The 18,604-nt window shown below is 35.3% G+C and overlaps 1 long non-coding RNA gene across 7 annotated transcripts in view; it reads left to right on the forward strand.

Annotated features, from left to right (window-relative positions):
* The window catches only part of LOC116235935 (uncharacterized), a 352,161-nt gene that overhangs the window by 138,091 nt on the left and 195,466 nt on the right, over positions 1-18,604 (forward strand). For all 7 annotated transcript variants that reach the window (XR_016468421.1, XR_016468418.1, XR_016468417.1 and 4 more), the window contains exons 3-4: positions 3,627-3,692; positions 6,351-6,424. This is a non-coding gene — a long non-coding RNA (uncharacterized LOC116235935). The remainder of the gene's footprint in view (positions 1-3,626; positions 3,693-6,350; positions 6,425-18,604) is intronic.

Genomic DNA, 18,604 nt, shown 5'->3' on the forward strand with positions numbered 1-18,604 from the left:
CTGGAGCTCAGTGACTTTTGGGACAGTGCTCTCAGACACGCGGTCCGATTTTTGTTTGGTTCTGTGTGAAAACAGGAGTTGGACTCGGTGATCCTTGTGGGTTCCTTTCAATTCTATCATTGAATATTCTTACCCTTACAGTCTAGTGAGGCCCAATTTTACATCAGGTAGGAGAATGGCTTTAATTTGAGGAAATCTGTGTGCTTGATTATCTGATTTAAAAAAAAAAAAAAAAACCTGTAAGTAGCAATTGGACAGACTTTGAGGAATTCTTGTACCTCTTTTGGAATAGATCTCAATGTGAATGAAAAGAGGTAGCTGTTGAATAGATCTTGTTTTCTTTTTGCTGGAAACTAGCAAAAGGACACTTTTGTTGGTGAGGCTTCAAGACTCCAACAGAAGTGACACCATAAATTCACATCCAGTCATATCAGATGTGTTACTGAAGTACAGAATTCTTACCACAAAAGAGAAATCATGTTATTCATAGGACCTGTAGGATGTTACTGAGTTGTTTTACTGAACACAAAGACTGCTGATGACTAAAATACAGAAAATCTAACTCAGGTCTGATGGAATAGACATAAGGCTTCTCCCTCAAAATAGCCTACTGCTCTATCCACAAATGTTTCAGAATCTGCTCTGGTGGCAGCTGAGTATCAGAGGATGAGAAGGGAATGTTAAACACTCTAAAGTTTGTGTCAGAAAAAGCATAATTTCCTGTATCCAAACAAGGAGAAGGAATGCTTGCCAAAGTCTCTTAAAGAACTACCTCGTATTTGTCGGAAGCCTTTTACTGAAGATACACATCTGAAATGATAAAATGCTGTGAAGAATGAGAATTCAAAAGACATGAATTTAATTTTTTTCTTGCAAACATATGGCATGCAAATAGAAACACTGACTGACAGGCCAAGGTATCAATGCTACTGACTGTTCAGCAGCATCCCCATAGGGGCAAGCATTGCAATTCCACATCATGAAAGAATTATCCTCAGTTTTCTGTTGGAGTGATGTGTATGACAGATGGGAGAAATGTACAGTGTATTTATTTTTCAGCCTTGTATGTGCTACATTAAAAGCTACGGCCTAGAAAGAGAGCTAAGAAGAATGCTTGGCTACCATGTTCTAGCTTAGGTACTTCTGGGCTCAATAGGCAGGGAGAGGGACATGATTATGACTGGAGAGAGCTGGATACTCTATGGGAAGAAAGTTCAAGCAGTAGATTAGGAGAGTCCTGAAGAGGGTCAGTGGATGGAGTTGCTGAACTAAAAAGAAAAAGACCTTACCCTCACAGAGAGTACAAAGACCTTTTTTTTCCAAACCATTTTATGTTTTCCACTGAGGAAAAATGATTTTTTTTCTACTTGAAGTTAGACTGTGCTTGCTGGATAATTTTATGCGCTATAAAAATCTTGCTGTAGCCGCTGAAAGCAAGGCTTGCTTCAGAGAAGCAGCTGGGCAGGGGAGAAGCCTTCCTATATGAAGTTGCATGACTGTCTGAGGGTCAGCTTTGAGCTTTGCCTGTAATTTTCAATTAATAGTTTTGAAGTCAACAGGTCTTATTTTTCTTATTGTTGCAGAGCCGTTCCGGCTTCACTTAACATTCTTGACTTTCTTAGAAAGTAGAAACTATGAAATTGGATACAGGTCTATGTGCATATATTTAGAGTAAACTTAATATTTCAATACAGATGCTTTTTTCAGTTAATATCTGAACACAGATTCATAGTTTGACAGAAGAAATGAAGACCTTGGAGTCTACCTTACTTTGTAGGTGAACTAAGATCATCAAATTCTTCAAAAGTGTCCAAGATTAATTTCTCCCCAAGTATGTTCAGATAAATGATTCTGTTGCTGCTAATCATTAGCAGGCAGATGGTAGGTGATCAAAATTTAATTATCAAACAACACTTCTTTTTGGAGGTGAAAAGATAACCATCTGTTTCTGACACTGTACCTAAGGGAGCCTGGAATTGGGGTTTAGTTGATTACCAAATATATTTAAGAAAATTCCCTTAATTCATTTACATATTTCTTTTGATAGATCCTACTTGATTGCTGCTGGACCTTACTGTAAGGGTGGCCATTTGATAATGTTTTCGTTAGAGTTTTTCACATTAAACTGAATTGGCTATGTTCTCACACATATGTGTGTAGGTTTAGGGTTTCATATTAAATAATAGCTGAATGATTGTCTTGTAGATTAAACCAGTGTGCGTTTTTTTTTTATACCAAAACTCAGTAGTGGTATGATATTTAGAATACTTAAGAGCATTAAAAAAAGCTCTGATACTTCCTGTAGAATATCTGAAATCTACTTAATCTAAAAAGAATTGCCAACTTGTGGATCAAATAAATGTTTGTGGTAAAATCTCAAAGTTCTTTTTCATTTTGATCAATGTTCCTTTGATACAAATTGTAACCCTTGGGCCTGAGCAGAACGAGAAGGTGACGTGAGTCAGGTTTGCGTAGTCAGTTTGCTCAGCCAGTCTGTCTGAAGTTGAGAGAGTGGCTGTGACTATTAATATTTGCATTTGTGACTTTCCTTATTCTGATGTTCACATTGGGCTTTGCTGCTGATTGTTGCCTCAGGCAGCCCCAGGAGATGGTACTGCAATGAGATGCAGCAAACATCTGCCAGACTGGTTACACCTTTCTTCTTCATGCTATGATTATCTTGGCATGTGACACGTGTAAAACAACGAAGTACATTTTATCTTATGTGCAACAATTAAAATCTAAACACAATGTATTTTCATTAAGGAAAATGTAAAGTTTATTAATCTTTACACTACAGTTAGATGCAGCTTGCAGTCCTTCCTTATTGTATCAGATCAGGAAGACAAAAATTGTCCTAAGCTGTCACCCCTCTAATGTTAAAACGAGGCATCTTCAACAGACAAGTCCTCAAAGTCAACCCTTAAACAGGGCCACTGATACCCTGTTTAAAATATTTTTTGTTAAGATACTATTTGCCACCATCCATAATGTTCATGTATGATACATCCGTAGTCTTTGAATGTACTCCTGCTTTTCATCCTAAGAGCATTCTTATTGCACTATTTTTTGTATTACCATACAAAAATAAAAACAGGACAAACAGAAAAAAGTCCTAGTTATTTTGTTCTGAACTTTGCACATTTTCTTCTCTAAATTTACTAATAGGCCAGCTAATTTTTAGAGGAAAACTTCACGTGAATTATTATGATGTAGAGCTTTACAGTGCTTTAAGGCTTTAAGATGCAGTAAGATGCAGTAGAAAGTCTGGGCAGTACTTAAATTCTGGAACTTCAAAAACTCATTGATGTATTAGTGTTTGCAAAGAGTACAAAACGCATGGTACATATTAAGAATTCTTAATTCTTAATTGTTCTGCTTGAATAGTACAAATTTGGGCTACTTCTGTTTAGGTTTCAGAGAATGAAAAATTGGATTATATTTGAATCTGATGTACGTAGTCATTTTTTGTGGACAATGCTAATTGACTAAAATAGGTTAGATCCAAACACTTCTCTCATCAAATCTAGCCAAGTTATGATAAAGCTCAAATATCTTATTTATGTCTTTTTGAATTACTGTTTTTTTGTTGGTGGTGATTTTGTTTTGTTTTGTTTTTTTACTAGAAGTTGGAAACAGAAACATGAAGAAAGCATTCAGAAGTATTGGAGTAGCCTGGCTTGGTGAATGAAGTAAGTACTCGAAAAGAAAAACCAAATGCTGCCTATAAATATAGGTATCACTAGGTGTCACTCTGGGAAGTTGTTACAAACTATTGTGACAAGAAGAGTTTGTTTTTTTCTTAAAAGACAATTTTATGTTTACTGGAATAGTAGTTAAATGAACTGGAAATCTCATAGGGAAGAACTTTTTTAAAAAAGGAGAAAGGGTGGGGGGTGACAACTGCTGCCTATCTGCTGAGATTACATCTTTCTAATCATAGAAATAAGTTGCTGAAATATATTTGCGAGACAAAAACTTGCTACTGCTAAGGTGAATCATTCATTTCAAAATGTAGAAGTGAATTTTAGGCAGAATTCTGCTTTTTCCAATAAAAATATTCAGTTCCTTTGAATCTACCACTACCAATAACCACTGATAGCATTTGTACACTTTCCCAGCTCCTAGAGTCTAACAGATTGTATAGGGCCTTCAAATGAGTATTTCTTCTTTATTCTTACATCTCATGTATCAATATGAGAAGTAGTATCTTAGATTGCACAGCACAGATGGTATGGAGTTGTCTTTCACATTCTGTGCCTTAGGGACACTTTTAAATTTGGCTTTCTAAATGAGGAATGAATTCAAGCTAGGCTGAAGCTACCTATGAAGCGTCTAAGGGTGTGAATATTATATACTGGAATCATTTACAACCTTACTTAATAAACTGTGTGCCCTTCATGACTGCGTAGGCTAGATTTAAGAGATAATGCTACCTACAGGAATTACTCAAATGAGAGACTTAACACAATTAGAATTATCCTAGAACTAAAGCACTCTGGGACTAATACCCCAGACACAGTTAATGTGATCATAAATTAAAATAGACTAGCTCTTCAGATGTAACAAGCCAGGCAATAGTTAGTGTTAGTGGAAATGTATGTTCAAGAGATGAAATAACTCTTCTCCTTGTTTATAGTTAGAATCTATCATGATTGAAAGAAATGAATGGATGTCACTTCTAAAACTTATTTGTGATAATTACAAAGGGAAAAGGGGTACAAGAAGGAAAAGTAATTAAGGAGTTTTTCTTTTATTGCTGCTGTCCACTTGCATCTAAAAAAATAAAACACGATGGATTTTGCAACAGAATGCAATCAATAGAGAAAATAAAACCCATTAAAATGTTTACTATCTCGTTTTTAAAAAGTAACGATAAGCCTTTCAGTCCATGTAATGCAGTTTGCCCAGCGTAATCATAAACTGAAATCTGCTTCCTCAGGCCACTCTAACTGATAACTGCCTTTTTTTTCTTTATTCCTTTTTCTCCAAACACAAACACTGGTCTAGTATCCAAACGGTTGAGTCTGAAATAAGTTGTTCTATGTAAGACTGCATTATAATAATATTTTGTTGTCATGCTCCTTGTGCACTGCTTAATTTGAGCGTGCTTAGCACACATTATCAGGCCAGGCTTGGCTGCACCAGGCACTGGTACATGAACAGCAGTTGCTGCTGCAAACTTTAGACATCTGTTCCTGGTCCTGCTGGGGGTGATGTACCCCAAGTGTATACTGCTCTACCTTATTTTCTTTCTTTCTTTCTTTCTTTCTTTTTTTAATCCTTCTGGGGCACAGTTCTGTTTTCTCTTATGGTTCCAAATGTCTGCTTAATTTTTCAAACATTATCTAGAGCTGGTTTGATCTACTTGCAGAAAGCCTATTTTTTTTCTGTAAGCATTTCTGATGTATAGGTTGGTACATTTGCTACAAAATCCACAGGGTGATTGGATTAGTGTACACTTTTTCTGGCCAAGGGAATTGTAGCACAATCAGTGTGAGATCTTTCTTGTACTGGTAGCATTTTGATGAAATGGCATACCAGGTGTAATCAGTAGTTCATTCGTATGGGAAACAATCAAGGGTGAAGTTCCAAAGTCAAATGTGAGATTTCACTATGTGTATACAATTCCAGCTGCTGGTAGTGCTGTGGCAGAAATCCTGTTTGATTGCTTTGAGTGCTTTCTTTGAAATCTCACATCAAACTTGTGTTAACAGGAATGTTGTTTTTAATTGATCCTTTGTCATATTTCTTTTCTTTCAGAATAGTCTCAAACCCAAGTTGATTACATCTGAAAAATATGAAATTAATCTTTCTCTGCTACATATATATATATATATAAATATATATTAAAAAATATATATATATATATATATATATCCGTCCAAATTGGTCAAGTTACTTAAGTGTAGAATTTGCTCTTCAACAGTTTGAGCATGGGAGTGTATTCCCCATGGTATTGTTCAGTCCTGTAATATTTCTGCTATTCACAGCTATGATAAGAGCAGCAGACAACAGCATCTGTGTTGAGCTTCAAAAGACTGACTTTATGCAGTGACTTTCCCAGTGCTATGAACCACTATTTCAGGGCAATCCAACTGGGAATGTGGCCACTCCAGCACACACAATTTCTAATTTCCTGACTTTGGAGTATTTTTCTTTTTTCTTTAAGAGGAATTGCTGAGAGTTAAGCTCTCCCTGGCTACTTGTGTGATCTTTCAGGGCAACTCCACTGTCTTATGTGAAGAAAAGTAGAATAAATTTGACCTTTCAGGCCTTGTACTTTGTTAACCAAATGGGTAAAATTAACCTTTATACTTAGAAGTTCTGTTTCTATCCTTTTCTTCCAGGTATGTAAGATCCATACTTCTATCTTGGTTCTGAAATGTGTCCCTCACTTCAGTTCTCATTCAAAACACTGCAGGTAAGAAGACTCATTCTGTGAGTACTATGAAAAGCCAGATACCCAGGCAAAGAATTTCATCTCCATAACTTTTCGTTAGTTCTTAACAATCAACTTCTAGAAAAAAAAAATCTTTCAAACAGTTTTTTTTTTTTTAAAGGTGTTTTAAAAATTCTATTCACAATAAATAAAATATTAACAATCTACTTTTATTATCTTTGTTAAAATATTTATAGCTAATCTTACTTTTAGTGAACTGCAATGAAAATTTAATCATCTTTGTGCAACTGAGGCAGCCTTATTGATTAATACAGCAAGTTGGAAAGTTAGCATTTTACTGTAATATAATCAGCATCTTTAGAGTGATGCACTTAGCATCCTATGTATTTTATTAAATATTAAAATGTGAATACGAATCTTGCTTAAATGACTGCAGATCAGCTAGAAGCAAACAGCAAGCCAACAGTAACCCTGTTACTTTCCAACTGTTAACGAAGCAGAGGTGAAACAATTTATCAGTTGTAATTCTCTGAATGCTGCTTTTTGGGTTTTGTTTTTGTTTTCCTGTGTTATATCTGATTATAGAGTATTTGATAATAAAATAATTATGATGATTGCTAAAACTAAGTCTAAATTGGATCTAAGAGTAAAGAAACCTGCTGTGCTGGCTCAGGTGTTGGATCTGTTAGTAACTGCAGGTCTTTGGTCTCTGTAAAACTCTATAGTCTGAGGATTCAATTAATTGAGATGGATCTTTGAGCGCTGGGTTGGCATTTGTAAGAGACTGGTGTTCTGCAGCCAAGACTGAGCACACCTAACATGCTGCAAACTTTGACCTGCATTTGTCTCATTCCATATGGGGGTAAAAAAAAAAAAAGGAGGAGCAGTGAAAATACGGGAAAGAGAAATAAAGAACATGCAGTGCAAGCATTATGCTAGGAAAGCAGGCAGCATGAGAGGTGTGAGGACCTCGGTCTGGAGATTGTTGATGAAGGGGCTGGAGGAAGACAGCAGTTCAGAGAAGTCAGCCTTGCTGCTTTGGTGATGCTGGAGTATGCTAAACTTGTATAATGAATGAAAATGAATGGCTGTGTAGATGTGTTTTGTGCAGAAAAGGCTTAATTTACTCACTGCATTTATTAGCTAAAATATATTTCCCTTTAGGAGCACAATTATGCACATATAGTATTGTCTACAAATTATAAGTTTTCTGTAGATACTCTCTGGAATTGTATCATTTTGACAGAGCAGTTAAAAACATGCCTACCTAACTACAGGATTTAACCCATTAACATCTGCAGCTCTGCTAATAAAAATGAACTTAGACAAGTAATTATTTACTTCTCAGAGCTGATTCCTGACTTTATGATGTTGTGCAGTAAATTTCTTACAAGTCCTCTATACTGTAGGAGATAATGTGCTGGAAGAATTACAGTAGATAGCACAGTTGCTAATGGGATTGGCCACAGTACTGTTTTACTATAGCATTTGCACTGTGTTTCATGCCTGCAGTAAATTATTTCTCTGTTGTAAATGGAGAAATGTCCCTGTTATGTGACTGTCTGCACGCACATAACTGTTTCTAATTCTAGTTGGTAAAATGGCAGTTAATTGGTACTTTAAAGAAATCAAAGATAATCAATTTAAATTTGAAAGTCTTACTGGCATGCTAATTTAGCATTTACTGCACCTGAAAAAATAATAGCTTCTCATCTTACGAAAATTTTATGAGAAAATACTGTTTCGAACATGAGGAGAAAAATGTCTTAAGTCTCACCGAAGAGAAAGTCCTAATACATTTGTAATCTCCATAGAGTATGATTTACTGGGATAGGCACTGCGTGTTCTCTGCTATTTGTGATGAGCTTCAGACATGAACGAGAGCATTGGATATACATATAAATCTGGGAGAATGAAAGATGTTTTTAATACTGGCCAAATAAATAACATTTTCCTTTACTACTGTTGGAAAATGTGGAGCTAAAATACTTCCAATTGCATGAAAATTATTAAACTGTGCCAAACAAAAATTCCTTTCCAATGCCTTCACAACAACAAACAATAAAACCTCTAACAACTGTTATTTTGCACAGAACTTAAAATATTTGAAAATATATATACCTCTGAAAAAACATCATATAATGTATTTTTAACAGCTGTGTAGAAACAAACAAGCTATTTCAGCTTTTAAGTAACATGATGCACTGTATAATTGCATGAAAGCACTTGAGAGCACAAAGTCATTGATGGATGTTCCTGCACCCAGCTCATCTGAAAGCTTGTTATAGAAAAAAAAAAAAAGGTAGTATTATCTTGTATTAATTACAGACCAATTAGAGCAATGTTGAAAACTTCTGCATTTTCTAGTAGTGTAGCTGGGATCATTACAAAGAGCTTTTGGAGCAGGAAAAGAAAAGTTAGAAATAAGACTTCTCACCAAAATATTAATGTTTGTCAGATTTACAGTGCTTTGTTTGCAGCGTAAAGGGGCACAGGATTCTCCAGAGTAAATAAAAATAATCTAGTGACATACAGTACTGTTAAGATAGATTAAGGTCAGTCAGTAAATTTGCATGTATTTCTTGAACTTGTCTTCAACTTCTTGTTGTTTTATTCATACCTCAGAAATAATCTCAGTTAAAACATTAATTCACATAAAATAGCAGCACAACTCGAAATTGCCTGCCTGTGCAGGACAATAGTCATTGTAAAGATCTCCAGGACGGCTGTTCAAAAGCTGCTTTTCTCAGCAGGGATGATTTTAAAGTTGTCAGATGTGCTTTGGAGAAGTGTCATCACTTATATTAAGAGATCACCATTAATAATTCTTGAGTTTTTATATGCAGAAGTGAGTGTAGGCAAGGGAAGAGGAGATCTGGTGTGCATCCCTCATCAGACTAGAGGAGATTTGGGTGCAGGTATGGAATGACTGTAACCCTTGGGATCAGCTGCCTGTGTTGTGCTCTTCCAGCCATCTTCTTAGAGAATTATTTTTATTTTTAAGAGACAGTTTAGTGTAAAACATAGTTTATACTTGGGTTTGAAAAATGTATGAGCTGTCTAGTATGCAGTCAAAGAAGAGTTTTGTAACTGCAACGTGCTGTGCTTAGGAGCCTCATAGGAAGTAACTAACCAAATAATCAACTTATTCCAAATACCTTTAATGTAACTGATTATAATATTGAAGAAGAAGCTTCTGTGGAAGAAAAAAGCTAAAGGAGCTTTTCTGTGACAGTAATGGAAAGTCTTTGTATCAGTTACAACTTCATTTTGCCAGCAGGGAATTCAGAAAGTCAGAGGTGTTGACATTCTTCTCAGAAACGCAGAATCTGTTCTACATGGCTTTGGTGAAAGGCTTGGTCTTTGTGGGAGCTGCAGCTTTTGTAGGAGCGAATTATGATGCAGGATTATCTCTTCACTGTGAATAACAACTTAACTCACATTTTAATTACATGTTTATGTCCTCATTTGGAATGTATTGTGCTTAAAAATTGGAAAAAAAAGAGGAAATATTCTGAATCTCTAGTTTGGGCCTGGAGGATGGGTTCAACAATCCTTTGCAGCAAGATGCATATGCTAAAACATTTCATTTTGCATTGCTGTGAATGGCAGGTTTGCGCAGAGTTGGATGAAGAGGGCAGTGATTTCTGAAAGCACTCCGAACTCATTGCAATTACCTGACTGTTAATTACATACTGTGGTTGCTGTAGTACAGAGAGCAAGGAAAATGAAAAACACAAAATAAATACTAAATATCTGTTTTTTAATACTTTTTTTTCTTTTTTTTTTTTTTTACTAAGTTAGTATTTGTTAATTGAGCACCTTCTTAATGAGACCTATAGTGATAAAGTTGTTGTAAATAAACACAAGCCCTATGCTGAAACTCTAATCAGGCTTAAGATGTCAATGGTCAGCAAGTGAATGTGTATTTAAAACAAACAAACATATTGAGAAGGTACTGTTTCTTCTTCCCCTCCTTCCTTTACAAGACAGTTGCTGTAGTACAGTGCATGCAGCGATGTGGCCATGTTATCAGCATGATTGCTTTGAGCTTTCTTTTATCTCAGACTACAGGAGCACATTTCCTTCTACGAATTTTCTACCTAGAACAATTAAAAAATGAAAATTCCAGCATTTACAATAACTTAGCAAAATCTTTTTTTTTTTTTTTTTTTTTGAGTGATTTTTACATAACGTTAATTGAATATAGAAGTAAAAAGATAATATGCAGTTATGTTGGCATATATAGTGGTGGTCTGATCTACTCAAGTGGGAATTTCCTGCAACCTCATTAAGAAGTCACTGGAGCCACAATGAACTCTGAGAGGCCACATGAGAAGATTTCAGTGGGTTGCTGATGAATCTTAGATTCAAAAATGTATTTTTTTATCTAAATATTTCTTCCACTTTCCATATAAAAACTCATTATTACTTTCAACTGAAGAAGCAAGGAGGTACTTGTACAAGAATTGAGACTGTCACAAGTTTTATTTCTGTATGAATCTCAAATTTCACCTCTGAAAATTTAACATCTATACTTGTAAAGCTGAGCTATTAACTCTACTTATTATTAAGGTTAATCATTACAGCATTATTCTTTTTGTAAATTCTTTCTTCCCACAGAATATTTCTTTCTTAGTATCTGTCTTTCCCTATAACTTAGGAAATCACATTTGGAAATCATATCAAGTTCATTAAGACCAGCAGAAATATTCTTGTTGATTTGAGTGAAGTTTGGATGAGGGTTAAAAGGTTAATTACGCATTCTTTCTTCTCCCTAGTTTTATTTCTCTTTACCGTTGCTTGGAACCCTTTCAAATTTAGTATACAGTTTGATTTCCACTGAATTCTTTTGTACTCGCTAAAATTACATGATTGGAGTAGCACTAAATAGCAATTTTCATGGATGCTTATAGTTTCAGAGTAAATTATTCTGATAGCACTTTTTAAGTCTTTAGAAGTTCCTTGTCTGTAGCACAATGAATATGTTTTCCATTTTATTCATTTTTTGAAAAGTGAAATGTTCTCAGAAGAGTTTGTGGTGGAAATATTAAGAAGTTATTGTGTCCCTTTTTGTGTCTCTTTAGATGCTCGATTCTCTAATTATTTTGCTACTTTTTGTGGATGATCAAATAAGATTCAGAGAATGATGAAGTCATCACTTGCTGCTTTTATATATGTATCACCAATGTTATTCTTTATTCTTGCAAGCCTCCAAACTTTTCTTAGCTTTTGTTTTGTACAGAATAGTAGGTGGGATTATTACTTCAATTTAATTTCTTTCTTACATGCCACCTAGAACCTGTGTGTTCAACATTTCCAAATATTCCCTCAGCAGGTGCTATAACAAATACATGCAGTCAGTATTTGTAGTTCTGCTGTTGTTATTGCTGTTTTAGATAACAACTTCTTCACTGCCTAATACATTAAATCATTTTTCTGTCTACTTATATCTAAAAAGTGATTTCACGAAACAGAGCAAGTTGTCTGATCTTTGACTTCTCAATTTCACCTTTTATTTACTTTTTCTGAGAGCATTAGTCTGTGAGTGCCTCTTCTTCTGATCCACGTGCAATGCCTCTGTAGTCAGTGACTCTGATCCTTAGCAGAACTCTTTTTAATTTCCTTTTTCTGCTCTTAACTCTTAAAGAAAAAAACAAAACCAAAACCAACCCACTTGTGTTTCCACACTTCTCCTGTGACACATTATGTAATGTATTATATATCATTGTGAATGTGAATTCACAATCTTGTGCTTATCTACATCCATCCATCCATTCATTGTTTGTCCTGTGCCCCAGTCCTTGCATTTCTTAATTGCATAGGGTAGTTATGGATATCATTCCAGTTTCAAGACTCTCTTGTTCAAGTTACAATTGAGGACACCACTGATAGCAAACAATTAAGTTTTTTCATTTTTTCCTTTTTACCTCAAATGTTCTCTCTGGAGTAGGCTTCTTTGAGATTTCAAATATATTAGTGTTTTCTCCCACATATTAAGTAGGTTTTTTTTTTTAATCATGCAGTTTCAAGTCTATTCTGATCATCTTATCAAAATAGTTATTAACAGATCTGTGGTATCATGTACTGTTTCTTTTTCTCTTTTTATGGTGCTGATTATGTGGCTCTTTCCTACTTGATCATTTATACACATATTTCCAATTCGAACATGTAATAGAAAAATAAGTAGGAAATAACTCCTTCATCCACCAAAATTCACTACTGCTCATTATTCCTCTGAGTACTTTTAAATTGCTTTGTTCAATTTCCTTTGAAAATGAAATCTCCTTAATAAAATTACTGTGTATAAAAAAAGCAATGAAAGTGCACATTGCTTTCAGGCAAACGGAATGTTTAAGCTTTGCAAAGAGCATAAAGGTGATTTTGGTTTTCAAATGATGAGAGTTTAAGAAAACTGCTGTGATTTATTTTCTATGTGGACTATTCCAGGAGGGAATTTGTACTTTGCAGTATATAGAAATGCTTGATGGACTCCTCTTTATAACAAATGGCAAAGAGAAGGTTTTTCAACCTTCTGAGCCCCCTTCATTAAAATAGATCATTTTAACATTTATTCTGGGACTAATTTTATATCAAGACAGCCACTTTGCTTCAGCGATGCAAACTTGTGTGGTGTTAAGGAAGATGTAAATGATTGAAATCAGTAAGGAATGCATGCACGCATGATCAAACCATCGGGATTCTGTCATCTGTACAGTTTCTCAACTGTCCGTGTCCAGAATCACACTTCTGTTAGATCTGTATGTGCTGTTTTGTTTTGCCTCCTGCCTCCAGCTTCTAAGGAGAAAATTCAACATGGGTGCAGCCAAACAAGAAAAGGTTACAGCAGATCAGTTTGTATCTGCAAATGCTGGCATGTAGCTAAGGCTGGGAATAGTGGACTGGATGTCGTGGAGGTGGCAGAGCAAGGAGAAAGAAATGAGGCTGTCTGTGATGTGCAGAAAGTACTTAAAGGGATTGTGAAGATTTTCATGGAGAAATCATCTAATTTTTCATGACAGAAAATACTACAGTGTGTAACTCCATGTTGCCCATCTTGGTCCAGTTTTCTTATAAGCAGAAATAAAATCCATCTTTCCATAAGTGAAAACCTAGACCAAACTCACCTTTGTCCTGCTATTGGTAGGAAAAAGTTGGAAGGAATACCACAGTCTTAGCTTGCAGTCTGATGTGGAAACAGTCATAAGACTTATTTTAATGTATAAAGAAGGATAATGTAATTTTTTTTCCTCTGAAACTAATGATGGGTGAATGAGCAGCGGCACAAAGGGCAGCTCCAGGTGTGCTTGTGATGTCCTGGACTCCAGCAGGACTGCTGCCAGCAACCCTGGGGCTCTCATAATAAGAGACTTCTGTGCTGTCAGTATGGGCCATGTTACAGTACTTCTATGTCATCTCACAGAAAAAGTGTCACCATTAATTCTAGCTGTAAAGATTTCTCTAGCTAACTCCTCTCCAAGGGGTTGAAAAAAACTTCTGAATAGACAGCGTGAAATTGGTTTCTTTTAACTTGATGTGTAGGAATACTATTCCAAGGAGATGTGGAGTTGTACCTTACAATCTCAACTTCTAGATTTTAAGTAATTGTGAGTACTGGTCTAGAGTTTGAAGATAAAATTGCTCTATAATATGAAAAGTAGAGAACTGGCCCTGAAATGGTGCACTGAGTCGAAAAAAAGAAGAAAGAAGCTTTAAAGAAAAGCTTTAAAGAAGCTTTAGTGCAGGAGGAAGGCTTGAGGGATCAGATTGTTGTTAATTATATTGCTGATCAGAGTTTAGAAATGAAATCTTTCACATGGCAATAAAGTTTTGTAACCTTGAGAGACATCGTATTAAGGTTGATTAATGTTGTTTTAAACTAAAAATAAAACAGCACAAAAAAAACACAAAAAAAACAACAAAAAAAAAACTAGAGGTATCTGAGACTTGAAACTGATAGCCTCTGGATAGTCATAGAAATGTAGACTGTGAGACCATGATGTCCAATGAAAGGAGTTATGGTTTTTAAAACTTTAACTTTACAAGGTGAATTAAAGGGAAGTCTGACTAGCAGCTTTGCTGAAGCCATGGAGGGGTTCTATCCAATTGCTTTTATTTAAAGAAATTCATTCTAGGAGGACAATGAGATTGAAATGATTTAATAGCTGATTACCAAAATAGAAGTGAAAAGAAGCTTTTACAAGAAACAACTTGTGAAAGATCTACTTGGAACAGAAATCTCTTCTTTTTAAGACAAACTTCTAGATTGTGCTACTAAATATAAAGTACACAACTTTGCTTTAATCCTGAAACTAGCAAGAAATAAACTAAGTGAGCACAAGAGGAAATAAAATAGCTTGAATCCTGAAGGAGCTACCTGAGTTTTTCATCTAAATTTTAATATATTTAGTATTTGAGTATATCTAATTAGAAAAGCACAGTAGTTATTCTTTTTATGTAATTGAATCAACTATTTTGCTCTAAAATGAGTGAGATTATTCATGATTTTTTTTGCAAATCTGAAAAGTATCTTGACTGAATACTTACTAAAAGTTGAATTTCACGTGTTCTTGTTTGCTACATTAAATTGGACACTATGCGGGATCAAATATTTGAAAATTATAATGAAAAATAATGCTCATTAGCTTATTGAGTTGAAAACCAGTCTATTGCTTATTCATTTGTTTTTTATTCTAAGAGTTCTGCATCCTATTTTGATCATGTCTCTCTGAACATCTTGCATTTTGACTTGTCTTCAGGAATGCAGTTCATACTTTGTTATTTAAATAGTAAATAACATTTTCTACTGTTTCATGGAATAATAAGCACCAACATTATTCAAGAAGTTTATTTGAACACTACTGGCACTTTCCGACCTGGAAACTAGGTTAAGAATTTTATAAAATTACATTTATCAAGTCTTCTCTAGTGCTGCAGGATATACTGGACTTTTTGTGGATTTGTTTTTTTTTTTTTAGTTTTCCAGTACTTCTGGGTGAAAAATAGAAAACAAAACTTCAGGGAAATAACTGTAAGGGAACTGGAGCTAAGAAGACAGCAAGTAGAAATGGAAACATTCAAGGCCAGGCTGGATGGGACTGTAAGCAGCCTGGTCTAGAGGGAGATGTCCCTACCTATAGCAGGGAGTTGGAACCAGATGATGTTAAAGGTCCCTTCCAACCCAAACCATTCTGTCATTCTATGAAATTAACTAAGACCATATTTAAGTAGAAATATGGACAAGAAAACAAGTTTATTGGGAAAAAGTAAATTCTTTAAGCTGTATTTTAGTTTTAGATATCCTCATTGGCTTTAGCCATTCACTGCTATTCCTTTTTATAAATAGTTTTCACTGACTGTCTTTTATCTGATATGACTCATGAACCAGTTTCCAAGATACTGAATAAGTAAGCAAATCCAAATAGATCTAAAGGAGTCAAGACCATAAGCTGTAAGTTTACTTTGGGAGTGTTAGTACAATTTCCCTTGTAATCCTACACTCAACACCAGATAAAATTGGTCTGTATTTGTCCAAACCCTTCTGATTGTGCTGGCCTGTCAGAAAGCTGATAAGGATATGCTCTGCATCTTTTAACTTGAGGGGACATTCAATCACTTCACCAATTTTCTAATCAGTATTTTGCATGTGTCTCTTCTACGTATGCATTCATGCTAATAACTCGTGTTGGTTAGGCTCATTCGAAGTTAACCTGGGAACTATGGGACATTTCAGTGACATCTAAAGAAACTGATAAATCACTTGCCATAAGAGAAAAAAAAATTGTAGTATCTGTTTGCATTGAAGCAAAATCACTGCAATGTTTAGAAACTACCAGCCCAAAGGAAAATTAAACCTATCAGTTAGTGTGTTTTCTGTTTGGGGAGGCAGTAGGAGGAACTTCTTCCCTTGTCTTGTCTTAAAAAATAAAGCTCTGTATCATTAATAAATCAGATTGTATTCCATGTTTAAGAAGTCTATATAAGGGCCTGAGATGAAACAGGTAAGCTTCTTTCCTAGTATCACATGCAATTGTAAGATCTTCAGGTTCCCAGTTCTCCTTTCTCTATGTATATAGTATGTGTATTGATATATTTTTAGTATATATGTGGGATATGCTTTCTATCCAGTAAAAGTAGCTTTATTACTTTGAACTACTTCACTGCCATTGACATTTTTGCACAATTTCATGTCAAGTCATCTATCTTCAATCTGGAATTAGATGACAAGTATACTATTTTGTTTTGCATTTGTTCTTCTTTGTTATATCTGATTCCAGAAATATAATGGGCAAAGATCAATATGCCATTTAATGTTTAGAACACTGCAAAATCAATCAGTCTAAGAGAAATTTTTCAATTTGAATACATGATATAAAAGGAGCAACTGCTTGGGAAGGTAATGTTTAAACCTGAACTGAGCTGCTTCTGTATGACTAATGAAAAAAGTTCAATAATTTGTGAAATATAGCTATGTCTAATATACTCTTTGAAAGGTAAATCTGTAAATGTACAGATTGTGTAGAGAAAATGTATTGTATTATTTTGGTATATACTGGTCTAGACAATTCAGTTCTCAAAAGGAGAGTTAAGAAATAAGAAAATGTGGTCATCCATCTGGTTGTAGCAATGGCTTGCAGTTCTCTTGCTGAATTTTAAACTCTACAAAGCATGTTCCACATGGTTGACAGTGGGTTGTTTACACAAGCATGTCAAAATTGTAAATGTTAGAACAAAACTTTATAAAATTGTAAGATTCCCAAGTGGATAATATATTGCATGTAATGGTTTTGGAGGATCTCTATATGTGTCCAGCTGTCACTCAGTCATTTCAGCTGGTTGCTGACACACACTTAAATATCTGCAGCTCCAGGCATTATCTTTTCCTAAATGAAGTTAACAATTAACTACTGGTATTAATGAGCAGCATCATCTACAGTGCTTAAAAGCAGCCTTCTACCTAAAATGATGAGCAGTGCTCACAGAGTCACACAAAGGTGCTGAGAATCACCAGAATACTTGGCTAACATTTAATTTTAGACTCGCAATGACTCTAATGAGTTTGTTCTCAAATCTATTATTCTCCTATCTATTATGCTCCTGTGGCACATCTTTGCCAGCAGTGGTTTTGAGATGCTGTTTCAGATGTGTTAAGAACATATTAGCTAGACAACAAAGCAGTTATGGACCCTTTACAGCATGCTAGAGATCGATGTGTTGATGACCAGCTAAATATAGTTCTGTGCTGTGGAGCAACAAAATGCAATTTTAGAAAGAAGTTAAATCTTCACCTTCTGATTTGATCCAGTTCTGAGGTGGCTGGTGGTGGTTGAAAAGCTCACATAGAGGGAATGCTAATGAAAATATTTTGCTGCTTCGCTTTTTCTTTCTCTCTTAATATCACAAATTTGTCCTGTTTTAGAAACCTTCAGTGAGGTTATAGAAGCTCAGAAAGAAATACAAAAAGATTGTCCATCACTGCTTGATCGAGTTTCTACTGATATCGAAGATGGTATTTCAATATATTTACCTCTGCTTGTTAGTTTCCTGCATATTACAAGAAATAGTGAGCTGAATGTTCTGGCTCAACGTTGTAATGGGATGCATCTGGCATGACGTGTTTCAATAAAGTGTCGTGTAGAAGCACTGTGAGGGCTGTGCTGAAAGTAATGCCACCTATTTTATTCTTTTGGCCCACGATGTCAGAGGTGGATGTTGGTGGTATGGCAGCAGAGGTTGAACCTTCCCTTTAATATCCCATTACATCGTGTTGCCATGTGACAGATGGCAGCAGGGGGACAGGTTGACACAGTGGCATCTGTGTCACGGAATTTCTCCATGTGGAAAAAAAGCCCCCACAGCACACAGGCTCTTGTTCATTGCTGGTGAGAATGCATAGCTGATGGTGGTGACTATGTTAAAAAATAGTATTTTGTACTAGAGAGTTTGCTCTATCAAATTGTGCTATTTGTATCTGTTATAGTTTCTGTGGAAATAAATAGGTGGCATTACTTTTTGGGCAACCTATGTAAACAGTTTCCTATAAAATGGAAGCAGATAAAAGAACAGAAAGCCTGGCCTTTTTGGTTTTAGCTAGGAAATGGAGTGATGCATTCCATTTTTATGGATCTACTGGATACGTGTACACCTTTTGAAGTGAAAATGGCCAAGTGATAGTGTGAGCAATTGCAGGTGCTGCTATCA

Source organism: Phasianus colchicus, chromosome 7 (genome assembly GCF_987193195.1).
Source record: "Phasianus colchicus chromosome 7, bPhaCol1.hap1.1, whole genome shotgun sequence".
NCBI lineage: Eukaryota > Metazoa > Chordata > Aves > Galliformes > Phasianidae > Phasianus > Phasianus colchicus.